The sequence below is a fragment of the Crinia signifera genome, chromosome 9, assembly GCF_055691185.1.
Source record: "Crinia signifera chromosome 9, ASM5569118v1, whole genome shotgun sequence".
Lineage (NCBI taxonomy): Eukaryota > Metazoa > Chordata > Amphibia > Anura > Myobatrachidae > Crinia > Crinia signifera.
Window position 1 is genome coordinate 54,528,031 of NC_139225.1, and position 18,645 is coordinate 54,546,675.

Consider the following 18,645-nt stretch of genomic DNA (forward strand, 5'->3'; position numbering starts at 1 on the left):
GTTTGGTGGGTAATCTGTCCCTGGGGAATCCGGCTGCCGTCAACTGCTGTTAAGAATAATGGTTGTTCCAAGGGAAAAACTGGAAGAGAATACTGAGCAATAAATTTGGCCGAAAGGAAGTTGCCCGCAGCCCCAGAGTCAAGTAGTGCCTTTGCAGGAACCGTGCCTTCAGGAAGTGTGAGCTGGACGAGGATTATGGACTCTGATGTAGTAGGAGAGGTACTTAATACTCCCAACCTGGCCTCTCCTTTGCCGATTAGGACAGATCGTTTCCCGGCCGCCGAGGGCAGGAAGAGATTAAGTGAGTCGGAGACCCACAATACAGACACAGGTTCTCCTTTCTTCGGCGAGCTCTCTCTTCAGGAGATAGTCGGAACCGGTTTACTTGCATGGGCTCCTCTGGCGGAATACCAGGAGACAAGGTTGGTTTTAGTGCCGGTGTATTGGATGAGGGACGAAATCTGAGGCGATCTGATCGACTTCTCTCCATCTGCCGTTCTTGGAGCCGTAGATCTACCTTATTGCAGAGGGATATCAACTCATCCAAGGTGGTGGGAGTATCACGGGTAGTGAGCTCGTCCTTCAGTCGACCAGACAGGCCGTTCCAGAAGGCTGATAGGAGCGCCTCTTCATTCCAGCTTAGCTCAGAGGCCAGAGTCTGAAATTGTATTACATACTGACTTACGGGACGGTTACCCTGGCGCACCCTCAGGATTTCGGATGCTGCTGACGATACTCTCCCAGGCTCATCAAAGATTCGGCGAAATGTGGAGATGAATCCTGAGTAGTCGGATAACAATGGGTCGGATCTCTCCCATAAAGGTGACACCCAATCTAGGGCTGGTCCGGTCAGAAGGGAAACAATGTAGGCGACTTGTGATTTGGGTGTGGGGAAGCTGGAGGACTGGAGGGTGAAGTGGACGTCGCACTGGTTAAGGAATCCTCTGCTGGCCTTTGGTGACCCATCGAACTTATTAGGTGTGGGCAGATGAAGATGACTTGACGTGCTCACAGGCGGAGGCCCGGCCACGGAAGACGCAGGAGCGGCTGCTGTGGATGCAGCTGGAGAGACAGGTGCTGCCGGCTGGGGGGGTGTAAGGGTCTGCAGGAATTGAGTCACCTGCCGTTGAGAAGACTCTAATTGTTCCAGACGTCCTACGATCCTTTGAAGAAGGTCTGCTGGGAACCCCTGGCCACCACTCGATTCCATTGGGTCAGTGCAAACTGTCACAGATGGAGGACTAGTTTGGATCGTGTGGTGCACAGGAATTACTTTAGGACCAGACGAGTTAGGGTTAAAGCGAGCTGGTTTTATAATAGACGGGTTCATAAAGGAAATCAAATCTTCTTATTCAAATAATGGCTTGACATAAGGCAAATAAGAAAAAGTCCCAATACTGTCTCTGAGCAAAGTCTTTGGAGAATAATAATAAATACAATAATTCTTGTATCACTCACAAAAGAGCCGGTAATACTGAGGAAGAGTTAACACACTGGAAGAAATGAATGATGGAGCCGGAGTTTATGGAGAGGACTGTGACTGGATGACTTTAAGGAGCTGTAAATCCCAGAAGACGGTGCAATAGAAGCCGGCAGGGTCCACAGTAGGCAAGAGCCCCACGGGTAATCTCCACGAGATCCACAGGTGATGCCCTGGAAGGCAGCGAGAGGTCAGGGATCCTGGAGTCAGTAAACAGGGAGGACTGAAGAGTAGGCTGCAGAAGACAGGAGTAAGCCAGGAGTCTCCAACTGCACAAGGCTAGGAAACCTTTGCACTGACACCAGTTCACCAAGACAGATCCCCTAAATACATAGTGGGCGGCTGTCATTGGTTAATTAGGGCAGAGAAGGAGGAAACCTTTAACCTGGCGTCCAATCTGCATTTTGCCCACATCCAAGATGGCGGCGCCGGCCTCCCGGTGCCGCCCCAGTCTGAACTCCCCTAGCACTCACAGGAAACCGCCCCTGTAAGCCACACTTCCCAACAGACCTGGAACCAGCAAGAGACCCGCTCCGGAGGCCCAGAACGGACAGGCGGCGACGGGCACGGAGGGATGAGTATCGAACCCGCCGTGTGCCGCTGCGGCCGACCGTGACAGTAACAAGGTCCTGAATTGGGGATTTGCTGAATCTCCTTTGGGAACTGACAGGAGAAGTTCCTAATTTAAGCCACAAGATGGCGTTGTTGGATCTCTGTAGAGATAATGGCTGCACCCTCGCTGTGAAGACTTTCTATTTTACAGCTCAGGGGCTAGGTTCTTGTGAGGTATGCACTCTGAGGTGCTGAGGGATGCTGGGTCACTGCGATAGTCAATCGGTGTCCAGCACCACACAATTAGGGGCCACTATATGACACCAATGGCTCCTTGGAGTTAGGGAAAAAAAAGGTGCCCCTGGGCTGAGAGTCACGGGGCTGCTGCTGCAGGGCTTGTTAAGACTGTAGGAGGGGAGTGTCAGTCCCTACTGTTGCTGGCCTGCACCGGCCTTGGAGTGTGTCTCTGCTGTGGGGCCACTGCGGTAAGTGAGGGGCAGCGTTAGGATTCCTGTGTGGCCAGGGTGAGCTGGGGCTGTGTTGGGACTGAGGCTGCTATGCAGCACTTACTCTTAGCTGCGGCTCCTGCCGTTGGGGGTATGCTGTTGGGCTCAGGTGGCGACCTGTCGACCACCACTCTCCACGCTGCTGGGTCCTTAGTGGAGCTGGCGGGGGGACTGCGGCGCTGCTGCGGGCGGCTCTGTGGCAGTGTGCGGGTTGTGTCACTGCCTCCGGTTGTCTCGCCTGTCACGCTGGGATGCGCCGGGTCTCTGGCGGGCTGGCGGCGGGTGATGTCAGCTGCCGTCCGGTGTGGATGCTGCTGCGGGGTGCATCACTGTGCTCGGTGACGCTGTCCCGTCGCGACGGCCATCTCTCTAGCGGGGTGCGGTCTGTCGGCTGCCCTCTGCGCTGGCTCCCGCCGGGTATCTCCCCGCTGCTTGGGGTAGGCGCTGGTCACTCGCGCCGTGTCTCTGCTTGCGCCGGTCTCTGCTACAGGCCGCGGGCGAGCTGCTACACTGCTGGACTCCTCTTCCTCTGCGCTGGAACTTCAGGATACACCTCACGCTGCCGGACCCTCCGCTCACAGGTAACGCCGACCTCTCTCCTCCTAGCACACTCCTCCCCTCTCTTTTCGCGCCGTTCAGGCCCTCCAATCACAGGGCATTCCCTCTCTGCTCCTTTCGCGCCCTTCTGCAGTTACAGGATTAACCCTTCGGGGGTCCTGCCACACTTAAGCTGAACAGTTTGGTTGCCTAGCAACCCTTCAGTGGGGCAATTGTATGTGCAACATGTTGGGCAGGGTACTCCCAGTCTGTGTGGTAGAAGGGGCACCCTCCAAAGTCTGGGGTGTCACACAATCAATTCATTACATCAGAACTTTTGAAATCATACAAGAGTTTGCATAACACAGAAATGAAGAGATGCCCCTTACACAATATGCTGCACACCATAATGACCATATGACATTATGACACACATTATTCTACACGTAATGCCCTAAGTACTTCTGCATATACCCACAGTAGTAATGCTGCTTATACAGTATATATATATATATATTAGAGATGAGCGGGTCCGGATCCCCGAGATCCGACAGATCCGAATATCGGGGATCCGGGCCAGATCCGAGCCGGCTCGGGTGTTCCCGCCTGAATTCCGGACCAATAACGAGGCCGAACGTCATCATCGCGCTGTCGGATTCTCGCGGGAGCGGGATCTTATAAAAGACGCACGCGCGCCCCGCCATCTTCACTCCAATCTTGGAGAGGGAAGAGGGTGGTTGGGAAGCTCCGCGTGCTCCGTGCTGTGCTCTGTGCCATGTGCTCCGTGACCTGACCTGTGCCCTCACTGCCCTGTGCTGTGCTCCGTGCCATGTGCTCCGTGCTGTGCTCCGTGACCTGCCCTCACTGCCCTGTGCTGTGCTCTGTGCCATGTGCTCCGTGCTGTGCTCCATGACCTGCCCTCACTGCCCTGTGTTGTAGACTTGAGAGTCAGTGACTGTTTATAGGCCTGAGCCCTGTAGTGTGATTTAACTAACTAGGTGCTGCAGTGCTCACACGCAGGGGCTGCAGTGTCCACTGTCCAGGGGCTGTCCTGTGGCCCATGCCCTGTTGTGATTTATTTAGCCCTAAGCCCTGTGTTGTGATTTATTTTATTTAGCCCTGAACCCTGTGTTTTTTTTGTGATTTAACTAACTAACTCAGTGCTGCAGTGCTCACACGCAGGGGCTGCAGTGCTGCTGAGTAGTACACTGTGTACAGGGGCAGCATTATTACAAGGGGCTGTGTCCAGTGTGATGGCCTATATCTTATCCATTGTCCAGTGTCACGAGTCACTCACGACATATATCCTGTGTCCTGTCCTGTGTGATGACTGACGACATATCCTGTGTCCAGTGTGACGACATATATCCTGTGTCCAGTGTGACGACATATATCCTGTGTCCAGCGTGACATATCTCCATTGTCCAGTGTGACGACATATATCCTGTGTCCACTGTGACGACATATATCCAGTGTCCAGTGTGACGACATATATCCTGTGTCCAGTGTGACGACATATATCCTGTGTCCAGTGTGACGACATATATCCTGTGTCCAGTGTGACGACATATATCCTGTGTCCAGTGTGACGACATATATCCAGTGGCCAGTGTGACGACAATATATCCTGTGTCCAGTGTCACAAGTCACAACATATATCCTGTGTCCAGTGTGACATGTAATGTGTGCCGGCATATATCCTGTGTCCAGCGTGACCTATATCCATTGTCCAGTGTGACAACATATATCCTGTGTCCAGTGTGACGACATATATCCTGTGTCCAGTGTGACGACATTTATCCTGTGTCCAGTGTGACGACATATATCCTGTGTCCAGCGTGACATATATCCATTGTCCAGTGTGACGACATATATCCTGTGTCCAGTGTGACGACATATATCCAGTGGCCAGTGTGACGACAATATATCCTGTGTCCAGTGTCACAAGTCACAACATATATCCTGTGTCCAGTGTGACATGTAATGTGTGCCGGCATATATCCTGTGTCCAGCGTGACCTATATCCATTGTCCAGTGTGACGACATATATCCTGTGTCCACTGTGACGATATATATCCTGTGTCCAGTGTGACGACATATATCCTGTGTCCAGTGTGACGACATATATCCTGTGTCCAGTGTGACGACATATATCCTGTGTCCAGCGTGACATATATCCATTGTCCAGTGTGACGACATATATCCTGTGTCCAGTGTGACGACATATATCCAGTGGCCAGTGTGACGACAATATATCCTGTGTCCAGTGTCACAAGTCACAACATATATCCTGTGTCCAGTGTGACGACATATATCCTGTGTCCAGCGTGACATATATCCATTGTCCAGTGTGATGACATATATCCTGTGTCCAGTGTGACGACATATATCCTGTGTCCAGTGTGACGACATATATCCTGTGTCCAGTGTGACGACATATATCCATTGTCCAGTGTGACGACATATATCCTGTGTCCAGTGTGACGACATATATCCATTGTCCAGTGTGACGACATATATCCTGTGTCCAGTGTGACGACATATATCCTGTGTCCAGTGTGACGACATATATCCTGTGTCCAGTGTGACATATATCCATTGTCCAGTGTGACGACATATATCCTGTGTCCAGTGTGACGACATATATCCAGTGTAACGGGCTGTGTCCAGGGGCAGTGTCCAGTGTCACAGGCTGTGGCCAGTGTAAAAAATCAGAAAAATAAATAAAAGTATTAAAAAAAAATTATAATTTTTGAGGATGATGGAGGAGGAAATAGTGGGAGATCAGCAACCTGATAGAACTTCTGAAGCTGCTACCACCAGTCAGATTCATGATGGCAAGGCCGATGGTCAAAGGCCTAGAGGCCATGCAGGCAAAGCAGAAATCTCATTTTACAATGGTCCATAAAAAAAAAATTAAGTCACGTGTGGAGAAAAATAAAATTGCCAATATGCCGTTCACCACACGCAGTGGGAAGGAAAGGCTACGGCCTTGGCCTTTGTTTCTGACTGATGGTACAGCGTCTCAGAAGAATGATGGTAGTCCTTCTGCTACTACAAAAAAAAGAATGAAAGTTTTTAAGACAAAGGCGAGTTCACAAATGTCACAAATCCCAGAGGAGAGTCTAAGTGTGTCTGCGGATGCCATATGTGAGCCGGACCTTTCAAATACTGTTTTTGAAGAGGAGGTTCATTCCACCATTTGCATGCCCTCTGCAAGTGTGTGTAAGAGCATCCCCAGTCAAGATTTTGACCTGGTTATTGAGGATGCTTCTGAGGAATTGGATGTGGATTCTGTTGGTGAAGCTGGCACACAGAGGGATGCGGATGATGACGATGTTGAGGATGATGTTGTTTGTTTTAAGGCACCGACGGAGACAGTTGTTGTCCGGGGTGTGGAAAAGCCCATTGTCATGCCAGGGCAAAAGACCAAAAAATCCACCTCGTATGTATGGAATTATTTCTACCCAAATCCGGACAACAACTGTCAAGCCGTGTGTAGCGTTTGCAAAGCTATTGTAAGTAGAGGTAAGGACGTGCAGCACCTTGGGACCTCCTCACTGTTACGTCATTTGCAGTGCATCCATTAGAAGTTTTTGTCAAAAGAAACTGTGAACAAACATGTAGCAGCCCGCCCAGCGTCACCGTCCTGCTCCCCTTTCTCTGTTAAATCCAAGGTCCTGCAATCTCCTCAAACAACTGTATCATCCCCATCCTCAGAGATGATGGGATTGGGAAGTAGTCCTGCACCCAATGTCATGATCCTGACTGAATCCTCTCCTATCCTGGATTCCTCAGAAGCATCCTTATCAGGTACACCTGTTGCTTCTGCTGCTGCTGGTGCTGCTGCTGCTGCTTCAAGGAAAGGGACCAGGAAAGCTTGTCCAGATCACTTAGCCAAGCAACTGACTGTAAGTCAATCCTTTGAAAGGGGGATGAAGTATGCCAGCAGTCACCCCGTTGCACAGCGTATTACTGACGCCATAACAACTATGTTGGTAATAGACGTGCGTCCAGTATCCGCAATTAATTCTGTGGGTTTTACCCAGTTGCTAGAGATCCTGTGTCCCCGTTACCAAATTCCATCTAGGTTCCACTTCTCCAGGAAGGCAATACCCAGACTGTACACGGACATTAAAAAAAGCGTTGTTACTGTCCTTAAAAATGCCTCTGTACCCACTGTCCACTTAACCACGGATATGTGGACAAGCGGAACAGGGCAAACAAAAGACTACATGTCTGTGACTGCTCACTGGGTGGATGTATTGCCTTCAGCAGCAGCACCAACAGCAGCAGCAGCAGCAACATCATCTCCCATTGCTATTCAGAGGCAGGCTACACTGTGTATCACCGGTTTCAGTAAAAGGCACACAGCGGAAAACCTCCTAGAAAAACTACGGGAAGTCATTGCGCAATGGCTTACCCCACTTGGACTCTCCTCGGGATTTGTGGTATCCGACAATGCCACCAATATTGTGAGTGCATTACATGTGGGCGAATTCCAACATGTCCCATGTTTTGCTCACACAGTAAATTTGGTGGTGCACCATTTCTTGAAAAAGGACAGGGGTGTTCAAGAGATGTTGTCCATTGTTCGGAAAATTTGTGGACATTTTCGCCATTCTGCAAGTGCGTGCAGGAGATTGCAAGACTTGCAAGAAAAGCTAAATTTGCCCTGCCATCAGCTGAAGCAAGAGGTGGTCACGATTTGGAATTCCACCCTCTATATGCTTCAGCGGATGGAGGAGCAGTAAAAGGCCATCCAAACCTACACCTCGACCTATGACATAGGGAGAGGAACGGGAATGCACCTGAGTCAAGCTCAGTGGAGAATAATTTCCGTGGTGTGCAAGATCCTGCAGCCCTTTGAGGCTGCTACACGCGAAGTTAGTTCTGACACTGCCAGCTTGAGCCAGGTCATTCCCTTGATAGGCCTTTTGCAAAACCAGTTGGCGAAATTGAAGGAGGAGTTGAAGCACAGTGAATCTGCAAAATATGTAGGACTAGTAGATCACGCTATTAGTTCACTTAGCAAGGATCCAAGGGTCGTCGATCTCTTACAATTAGATCATTATATTTTGGCGACAATACTGGATCCTAGGTTTAAGTCTTACATTGTGTCTTTGTTACCAATGGGAACAAATCTGCAGAGGTGCAAAGACCTCTTGCTCCAAAATTTGTCAGCTGAAGCGGAAAGTGGCAGGCACACAACTTCTCCTTCAATTTCTACCACTGGGGTTGCGAGGAAAAAGCTAAATTTTCCTAGGAGACCCACTGCTATTCAGTCCGGAAATATATTTGACATCTGGTCCGGACTGAAGGAGCTTCCTAGCATAATGGACATGTCGACTGCTACTGACTATGATGCTATCACAATTGAAAGAATGGTGGATGACTACTTTGCCGATAGCATCGATATAGGTATGTCAGATTGTCCATTCCATTATTGGCAAGAAAAGAAGGCAATGTGGCGTCCTTTGCACAAACTGGCTTTGCTTTACTTAAGTTGTCCACCCTCCAGTGTATATTCTGAGAGAGTCTTCAGCGCAGCTGGCAACCTTGTATGCGATCGGCGTAGGAGGTTACTTCCACAAAACGTGGAGAAGATGATGTTCATAAAAATGAATTTCAAATTCCACGAACTTGACCTCCTTCACCAGCACTTACGTCCTCCTAATACACACAGTCCTCCTGTATTGGTTGATTCCAGCGACGAATAATTAATTGTGTGTGAAGAAGAGGATGAGGCTGAGGAATCTGATGCTGAGGATGACATCTTGTAAAGCCAGTTTGTGCAATGCCCATTGCCATTTATTTTTCGTGGGGGCCCAAACAAACCAATCATTTCAGCCACAGTTGACAGTTCCTGCCGCTGAAGTCCCTGTCGCTGAAATGATTGGTTTGTTAAACTGTGCATGTCCTGTATACTACATAAGGGTGGGTGGGAGGGCCCAAGGACAATGTCATCTTGCACCTCTTTCTGCGTCGTTTTGTTGGCTCTTTGTAGCGTCATCAATTTTTTAATCTTTGATGGATGAATGGTGGGGAGATGGGTGATTCGCTCTCCACATCATCCATTATGGATGGAAATATGTCCTCATGGACATCCATGGTCTTATCCCTTCCTATCGTACTTTTTGGATAGGATGTCCCGGATGGATGGATGGTTGGGTGGCAGGGCCCCAGCAAATCTTTTTCTTGCACCTCTTTCTGCGTCATTTGTTGGCTCTTTGTAGCGTCATAAATTTTTTAATCTTTGATGGATGAATGGTGGGGAGATGGGTGATTCGCTCTCCACATCATCCATTATGGATGGAAATATGTCCTCATGGACATCCATGGTCTTATCCCTTCCTATCGTACTTTTTGGATAGGATGTCCGGGATGAATGGATGGCTGGGTGGCAGGGCCCCAGCAAATCTTTTTCTTGCACCTCTTTCTGCGTCATTTGTTGGCTCTTTGTAGCGTCATAAATTTTTTAATCTTTGATGGATGAATGGTGGGGAGATGGGTGATTCGCTCTCCACATCATCCATTACGGATGAAAATATGTCCTCATGGACATCCATGGTCTTATCCCTTCCTATCGTACTTTTTGGATAGGATGTCCCGGATGGATGGATGGATGGCTGGGTGGCAGGGCCCCAGCAAATCTTTTTCTTGCACCTCTTTCTGCGTCATTTGTTGGCTCTTTGTAGCGTCATAAATTTTTTAATCTTTGATGGATGAATGGTGGGGAGATGGGTGATTCGCTCTCCACATCATCCATTATGGATGGAAATATGTCCTCATGGACATCCATGGTCTTATCCCTTCCTATCGTACTTTTTGGATAGGATGTCCGGGATGAATGGATGGCTGGGTGGCAGGGCCCCAGCAAATCTTTTTCTTGCACCTCTTTCTGCGTCATTTGTTGGCTCTTTGTAGCGTCATAAATTTTTTAATCTTTGATGGATGAATGGTGGGGAGATGGGTGATTCGCTCTCCACATCATCCATTACGGATGAAAATATGTCCTCATGGACATCCATGGTCTTATCCCTTCCTATCGTACTTTTTGGATAGGATGTCCCGGATGGATGGATGGCTGGGTGGCAGGGCCCCAGCAAATCTTTTTCTTGCACCTCTTTCTGCGTCATTTGTTGGCTCTTTGTAGCGTCATAAATTTTTTAATCTTTGATGGATGAATGGTGGGGAGATAGGTGATTCGCTCTCCACATCATCCATTACGGATGAAAATATGTCCTCATGGACATCCATGGTCTTATCCCTTCCTATCGTACTTTTTGGATAGGATGTCCCGGATGGATGGATGGCTGGGTGGCAGGGCCCCAGCAAATCTTTTTCTTGCACCTTTTTCTGCGTCGTTTTGTTGGCTCTTTGTAGCGTCATAAATTTTTTAATCTTTGATGGATGAATGGTGGGGAGATGGGTGATTCGCTCTCCACATCATCCATTACGGATGAAAATATGTCCTCATGGACATCCATGGTCTTATCCCTTCCTATCGTACTTTTTGGATAGGATGTCCCGGATGGATGGATGGCTGGGTGGCAGGGCCCCAGCAAATCTTTTTCTTGCACCTCTTTCTGCGTCATTTGTTGGCTCTTTGTAGCGTCATAAATTTTTTAATCTTTGATGGATGAATGGTGGGGAGATAGGTGATTCGCTCTCCACATCATCCATTACGGATGAAAATATGTCCTCATGGACATCCATGGTCTTATCCCTTCCTATCGTACTTTTTGGATAGGATGTCCCGGATGAATGAATGGCTGGGTGGCAGGGCCCCAGCAAATCTTTTTCTTGCACCTCTTTCTGCGTCATTTGTTGGCTCTTTGTAGCGTCATAAATTTTTTAATCTTTGATGGATGAATGGTGGGGAGATGGGTGATTCGCTCTCCACATCATCCATTATGGATGAAAATATGTCCTCATGGACATCCATGGTCTTATTCATTCCTAGACCGAGTGCGTGGCTTCGGGAGGAACACACGTGATTTGGTGAAGTGGTGAGGGAGGTAAGGGAAAACACACCTAGCCAGCCAGCGCAAACAAATTAACCTTAGCGGTGAATTGGGTGACAGATGTCGCAGACTAATTGACCCTACTACATAGATAGCGGTCTATAAGGGTAGACTATATAGGGATCTCCTAACCTGGGGTCCTAGAGAGGTGGAGGCCACCAATTACCCCACCCCTGCCACCAATTACCCCACCCCCCTCCACCCATTATGGATGGATTGATAAATGTTTGGGAAGAAGTAGTCCCAACAGCTCTAGACCAAGTGCGTGGCTTCGGGAGGAACACATGTAATGTGGTGAAGTGGTGAGGGAGAAAATGGAACGCACACCTAGCCTGTCTTATCAAGTTTGATAAGGAGGTAACTTCACAAACCACGGGACCTCACGCCACGATATTAAACTAATCAAATGGTCTCTTGCTAATGGTGTGGAGGTTCTAACAGAGGAGCGCAGCTACAGGGGGGGGGGGGGGGGTTATTAAACTGCCACCCTGTCTGCCCCTGTAGTGCTGCTCTGCTTCCAACATGTGCCAGGTTGGAAGTGTAAGGTCCACATGTATGTGATGCCCACTGCTGTCGCCTAGCTTAGTCATCCAGCTACCTCGGGATAACCTTATGGCCCTACTACAGTATATGAAAACGATTTTGTGAGCTGTGAAGTGATCAAAATTGTCTAGAAATGAGTGGAAACTAATGTTATTGAGCTTAATAACACTTTAGGGGCAAAAACAGGCCCGAAAACTATTATTTTAGCAATTTTTAGCATTTTTCCAAATAAATCCAGATCCAAAACCAAAACCGCAAGGGTGGTTTTGCCAAAACCAATCCAGATCCAAAACACGAAAGGGAGATCCAGATCCAAAACCAAAACCCGAAAAAGTGGCCGCCGCACATCTCTAATATATATATATATATATATATATATATATATATATATATATATATATATATATATAATGCCCACAGTTACATACAGTTACACATACATAACTGCTGATCTATGTGGGTTACCTGCTAAATATTTTTTGTAATTATTAATTATTTCATGCTTAGATCAGTCTAACTGGGTTCTACAGTGTAATGTTGGAGTGTGACAATTCCTAATATATATCCCCATGCAACCCCATCCATGGCTGGAGCAGCTCCTACTTGTGAAGCTGGCGGCCAGCTGGCAGTCACTGCAGCCCAGGGTCTCTTTCTCCTCCTACCTCTTAGGTCTGACCTCCAGCACCCGCTGATCCTTCCTAAATCTCACCCTCGGCCCCCCACAGCTCCCCTTCCCCCTGCCTGCCCAGCTTCTCCTTCCTTCCTGAGTGCGGAGTCCGAGTTCCCGAGAGCGCAGTCTGTTAACTCGTCAGCTCGCGCGCCGTAGGGTGTGCTACACCACCTCCCTGCACAGAGTGTCAGTCACTGCAGCTCGGCGCCTCTTCACCTCGGCACCTCCCTGCGCTGCAGGCAGGGCCGGTGCCACCACTAGGCAGGTTTAGGCATTTGCCTAGGGCGCCGGCCACTGGAGGGCGGTAGTGAGCCGCAGCAGGAGCAAGAAAGTTCCCGCATAGGAGAGCCGGAGAAAGGAAGCTGGGCCCTGCCAAGCACTTATTAAACTATTCGGTGACGGTGAGTAATTCGGATGCCCCTGCCCCCCCCCCCCCCACCGGAGCCCGCCCATGTTAAACTTGCTGCCGATCAGCCGCAAACCGCTCCCCCCCCTTCCATACAGGCACGGCTGCACAGCCACAAAGCTGGACTCATGCAGGAAAGGACTACATGCCAGGAGCCGCCGCGGGAGAGGAGAGCGCTCAGTGGTGCGTGTTGCCTCAGCGCCCATGTGCTCTAGCCTGCTGCTGGAATGAAAACCCGGCCGCTGCTGCCATGCTGCTACTGACATGCCTGATGTGCCCGTAGTTGTGTGGACTTGGAGACTGCTACCGCTGCATGTCGTGCCTCTGCGATGGATGAAACCGTCGCGCGCAGACACACTGCGGCTGTGTGTGAGAGATAGAATAACACTGTGTAAAAGCAGTAGGTGCGTTGGGGGGGCAGTTGCACTTTGTGTACCAGCAGTGTGGAGGACTGTTGCCAGCGAGGAGGGAGGAGATGGGGGGGGGCACTGAAGTTAAGAGAGCAGCCGAGGGAGGGGTGCTTTATCAGACAGCAATGTGTGTGTGTGGGGGGGGGGTCTCCCACGATTCCTTATCTCCCTCTATTCCTTATCTCCCATTATTCCTAATCTCCCATCTCCAACTACTCTACCTCTCTCCTACTCTCCAGTATCCCACTAGTCTCCCACTATTCCTCCTCTCTCCAGTCTCCCACTATTCCTCCTCTCTCCCGTCTCCCACTATTCCTCCTCTCTCCTGTCTTCCACTATTCCTGCTGTCTCCCATCTCCCACTATTCCTCATATCCCGTCTCCCACTATTCTACCTCTCTCCTACTCTCCAGTATCCCACTAGTCTCCCACTATTCCTCCTCTCTCCCGTCTTCCACTATTCCTGCTATCTCCCATCTCCCACTATTCTACCTCTCTCCTACTCTCCCGTATCCCACTAGTCTCCCACTATTCCTCCTCTCTCCCGTCTCCCACTATTCCTCCTCTCTCCTGACTTCCACTATTCCTGCTGTCTCCCATCTCCCACTATTCCTCATCTCCCGTCTCCTGGTATTCCTCCTCTCTCCTGTCTACCAATATTCCTCTTCTCTCCCACTATTCTTCCTAATCTCCCGTCTCCCACCATTCCTCCTTTCACCTGCTCTCCCACTATTTCTCCTCACTCCCGTCTCCCACTATTCTAGGTCTGGCCGGCTGTCATATGCTTTATTACAGGGGGAATGGAACTCTGGGCAAATGGTGTGTCATCACATTTACACTAACAGCAAATATTATAACAGCGGCTCGGAACCACTGACTGTCCCTTATTTATACTAACCACACTTCTTTTGTACTTTTTGCTTCTGAGGAAAACTGTGTGTGTGTGTGGGGGGGGGGGCGGTATCCTTTAGGTTTGCCTAGGGCGCCTAGATGCCTTGCACCGGCCCTGGCTGCAGGAGCTGCTGAGTGGCTAGCGCCGGCCCTGATGGGGGTTAAGAGGTGAAGCCTTAAAGAAAAGAATCTGTAAGATTAGCTTAGACGGCTTGCTGCATTTAGGAGGCATAACAAAGTCACTGGTCTAGTAGATGTATGGGTCGATGTAATATATTTGAGGAGCTGGCAGTTCCACTGCATGTATTGAAATCAAATCATCCCATATTAAATGAGGGAAGTAGGAGACTGTAAAGAACTAAACTGGCATGTTGAGGTTCAGAGGTTTACCAGTGACCCTATGGACACATCCATCCATTAGATGCTAATGTAATGAGATAACTATCCACCAGATGGTGCTCCAGGTATTGAAATTAGGCTGTGCAATTCTGTCATGTAGAAATACAGGTATATTTCACCCAAAGTTCCTGGATCTGAGTTGTGCCAAGGCAGGGCTCAATGGCCGGTGAAAGAGGTGACAGGTGCATGGAGTGCTGTGTCGTTATATACACTCAGGAGGAAGCCTACAGGTATTGCTGGGTCTGCAAAGAATCTGTGTATTAGCCTAAACTCCCTCATATTAAAGTACTCTGAACTTTGGGGGTGAGGATGACGGGGGCATTGTAATTATATGCAGGAGTAACTTAGCGGAACTCACACAAGCACCGCTCACAGGGAACCAAGATGACGGCCACAGCAGCAGCAGGAGGGAGCGTAGCAGTGAAGAATAACTAGGGATGTGCACCGGACACTTTTTGCATTTTGGGTTTTGAGTTCTGATTAGCTTCAGGTTTTGGGTTCTAATGGGTTTTGCCAAAACCCCCCTAAACGTTTTGGGTTCTGATATATATTTTTTTCTGAATACCTCACACCTCACATTATTGTTTTTAGGGCAAAAGTTTGCACTGAGGTAGCTGTATAACTATGCTAAGCCACACAAGTGTGCGGCACAAACATGTGGCTCATCTAGGAGTGGCACTGCAGCGGCAGACAGGGTGGCAATTTGAAAAACTAGGCCCCAAACAGATCAGTGGGCGATTGGTGCAGCACTGAGTTGGTCTGCGAGTGTGCTGTGCTGTGTATCTGTTTTTATCAGTTTAATATCTAATAAGACCACTATCTGGCTTGATTGTGTTGTTTACCACCAAGGAGCAGTGGGCGATTGGTTCAGCAATCAATTACTCTCAGCAGTGGGATTGGTCAGCTCCGTGATTGATTATAATTTATTATTACCACTGTCTTGAAAGCAAACAGTTGTATGCATTTAAAGAGAAGTCCAGTTACCCCATGAATGACTCTAGGCCAGGCATGTCCAAAGTTCAGCCCGCGGGCCAATTGCGGCCCGTGCTGTCATTTCAAGCGGCCCGCAGCCTCCAGCCAGAAGCGGGTGGAGCATTAGATGCGGGACACACAGCACTAAAGGTGGGGCCCTGGCAAGCATGCCTTTACCTTGCTGTCTGCAGCAGTGAGGAGGTGCTGGCCGCCACATTGAGATGTGTTTGGCGTCTTTCGGTGAGTTTGCATCAAACCCCTGCAGCTGAAATTGTATATCACCCTCCTCCGCAATCACAGTGACAGCAGTGTGTGGGGAGGGGGTGCAGCAAGGGGGAAGCTTGCTCCCGTAACATGCAGAGTGGAGGAGGGCGGTCAGAGCCGGCCCTAGCCTAAATGACACCCTAGGCAAGATTTTGGCTGGCGCCCCTTAGCACCGCCACTAGTTCTGCCTCTGACCCTGCTCCCCTTTCCCAGCACCATCAACCCTCATCATAGCAGTCATCATTTTGGTGCTCCTACCCGCAATATTTTAAATAGAAACAGTGCACACATTCTGTGCACAGCCCAAACAGGGGTGTGTTCTTGCTGGGAAGGAGAATGGCCTCACTCACACACAGAATATAGGCATGCTGCATATCATTTTAATCAGCAGAAGCTGCTGATGCCCCTAGGCATTTCAAATGCCCTAGGCAATTGCCTAGTTGGCCTATGCCTAAGGCCGGCCCTGAGGGCGGTAGCGGGAGCCCAAGCATCTCCTGTCCTTGCAGTTCCTGCTTTGCCTCTCCTTCCTCTGGCTCACACAAGGGGCTGGGAAACATACAGAGAAGGGAGGGGGCCAGCAGGGGGACATACAGTCAAGGGGGCAGAGCGGGGGACATACAGTGAAGGAGGGTCAGGATGGGGGACATACAGTGAATGAAGGCAATGATAGACATTGAGAGAAGGGGGGCAGGCTGTGGGACATAGAGTGAATGGGGCAGAGTAGGGGACATTATGAATGGGAGTCATAAAGTGAATGGGAGTCATACAGTGAATGGGGGGCAAATTGGGGGACAGTGAAGGAGGCAGCGATGGACATTCAGAGAAGGGGGGACAGGCTGGGGGACAGAGTTAATGGGTGCAGAGTGGGGAACATACAGTGAAGGAGGAGCAGACTGGGGGACTTACAGAGAAAGATAGTCAGGCAGGGGAATATACAATGAAGGGGGCAGAGTGGGGGACATACAGTGAATGGGGGCAGGCTGGAGGAAATACAGAGAAGGGGGGCAGTCTAGAGAATATACAGTGAAAGGGCAGGTTGGGGGACATAAAGTGAGTGGGGGACCATTCTGATGTGATTAGTGAATAAAATAATGTCAGGCTGAACGGTCGGACCCCCACATTTTCACCTCACCAAAACTGGCCCTTGTCGCAAAAAGTTTGGATACCCCTGCCCTAGTACAATTCCTGAATGGTTAGCAATCACACTTCAATGATTCCATTACAAGTATCATATACATACTATAAGTATAATTGAACAATGTTTTTGGTGTGTGTATGCATGTTCCACGATAACTCTCGAAGGCTTTAACTCAGGCATGTCCAAAGTCCAGCCCGGGGGCCAATTGCGGCCCGTGATGTCACTTTAAATGGCCTGCAGCCTCCAGCCGGAAGCAGGCTGAGCATTAGAAGCAGAACTCACAGCGCGGGACTGTAGAGGTGGGGCCTACAGCAAGTGCACATTACCTTGTGTGCAGTGGTGAGAGGGTGTCGGCAGCCACTGTTCGGCGTCTTCATGTGAGTATATGTCCAACCCCCATCCCCCGTCCGGGCTCCACTCCATCTTCCATCTGCAATCTCTCCTCCTGCTCACGATCACAGTATCCCGGGAGGAAAGAGCAGCATGCAGAGGAGGGCGACGGCTGGAGCAGGGAGCAGAGGCATCTGTCTCCTCTCCTTGTGGTGCCTGCTTGGCCTCTCCAGCCTGTGGCTTACAGAAGGGGCCATACAGAGAAGGATGGTCAGGCAGGGGGAATATACTGTGAAGGAGCAGGCTGGGGGGAAAAAACACTGGAAAAATGGTTGCTATACCGCGCTCACCTATGGTTATTTGTTCTGGTGCTGCTCTAGCCTCAGGGGTGTCCCATACCCCCTGTAGGATTACAAGTTACAAAGAAAGGTAGGGCTGAAGCGCTGCCTGTGTCTAAGTTAAATGAAACTTAAGTCAGTAATGCGTGCATAAAGTGCTTTATTGAAAAATAACAGATTGGTGCAGATAGAAATATAAATCAATGAATAGTGAGTGGGTAGTGAGTAACAGTGCGGGCCCGTAGCGTGCAGTCACAGAGAGCCCCTCGGGGAATCAACCCGGCCTGGGTTTATGTCTCTCTGGGTTTGTGCGCCGATGTTCCTGGGTGGGCACTGCGGGGATAAAGTCTCGTATGTCCACCCAAATAGCCCTTAGAGGTACGAGGGGGTCAATAAAGTTTGTGTGCGGGATAAGCAGGAAGCGGCGTCCCGCTAACCTGCTTCTTACCCGGTTGGTGACTGGGAGTCTGCGGCGTTGTTAGGCCTCCGTCTCCCTTGTGGTGATTGGTTTTGTCTTCTGTCCGGTGGCGTTGCAGCCGGTGGGGGGAATACACTGAATGGGGGCAGAGTGGGGGACATACAGAGAAGCAGGGAGCAGGCTGGGGGAACTACACTGAATGGGGGCAGAGTGGGGGCATGCAGAGAAGGGGGGAGCAGGCTGGTTGAAATAGATTGAATGGGGCAGAGTGGGGGACATACAGAGAAGGGGAGAGCAGGCTGGGGGAATACACTGAATGGGGGCATAGTGGGGTTCATGCAGGGAGCAGGCTGGGGGAAATAAACTGAATGGGGCAGAGTGAGGGACATGCAGAGAAGGGGGGAGCAGGCTGGGGCAGCCGGAGGCTCAAGTAAAAACTGGGAGCCTCCCACTGAATGCGGGACGGTAGGCAAGCATGAAGTAATCACTGTGTCTCCCCCTTATGTTACTACTTCTAATAATATTCAGCAAAATTAAATGAAATATTGACATTAGTTGAACAATTTTAATAAAGTTTTCCAATTTAGGTTTATTAACCTATAAATCTTTGTTGACTACTTAGTGGATGGGAGAACATTCACGTTACTTAGCTATTTCACAAGAAGTTTCTATTCATAAACCACAACAGCATACATCCTGTTACTCTGCAGCTCTGCTAACGCTTTATTGTACGATTGGTTTACTATTGTTTAAAGGGGGGAGCTT

The 18,645-nt window shown here is 49.6% G+C and overlaps 1 protein-coding gene across 1 annotated transcript in view; it reads right to left on the bottom strand.

The window, feature by feature from the left end:
* Positions 1–1,179: 1,179 nt before the first annotated feature.
* PHKA1 (phosphorylase kinase regulatory subunit alpha 1) overlaps positions 1,180–18,645 on the bottom strand; it is a 295,837-nt gene continuing 278,371 nt past the window's right edge. Inside the window, exon 35 of the transcript XR_014460676.1 lies at positions 1,180–1,189. The gene's annotated coding sequence lies outside the window, so the exon portion shown is untranslated. The remainder of the gene's footprint in view (positions 1,190–18,645) is intronic.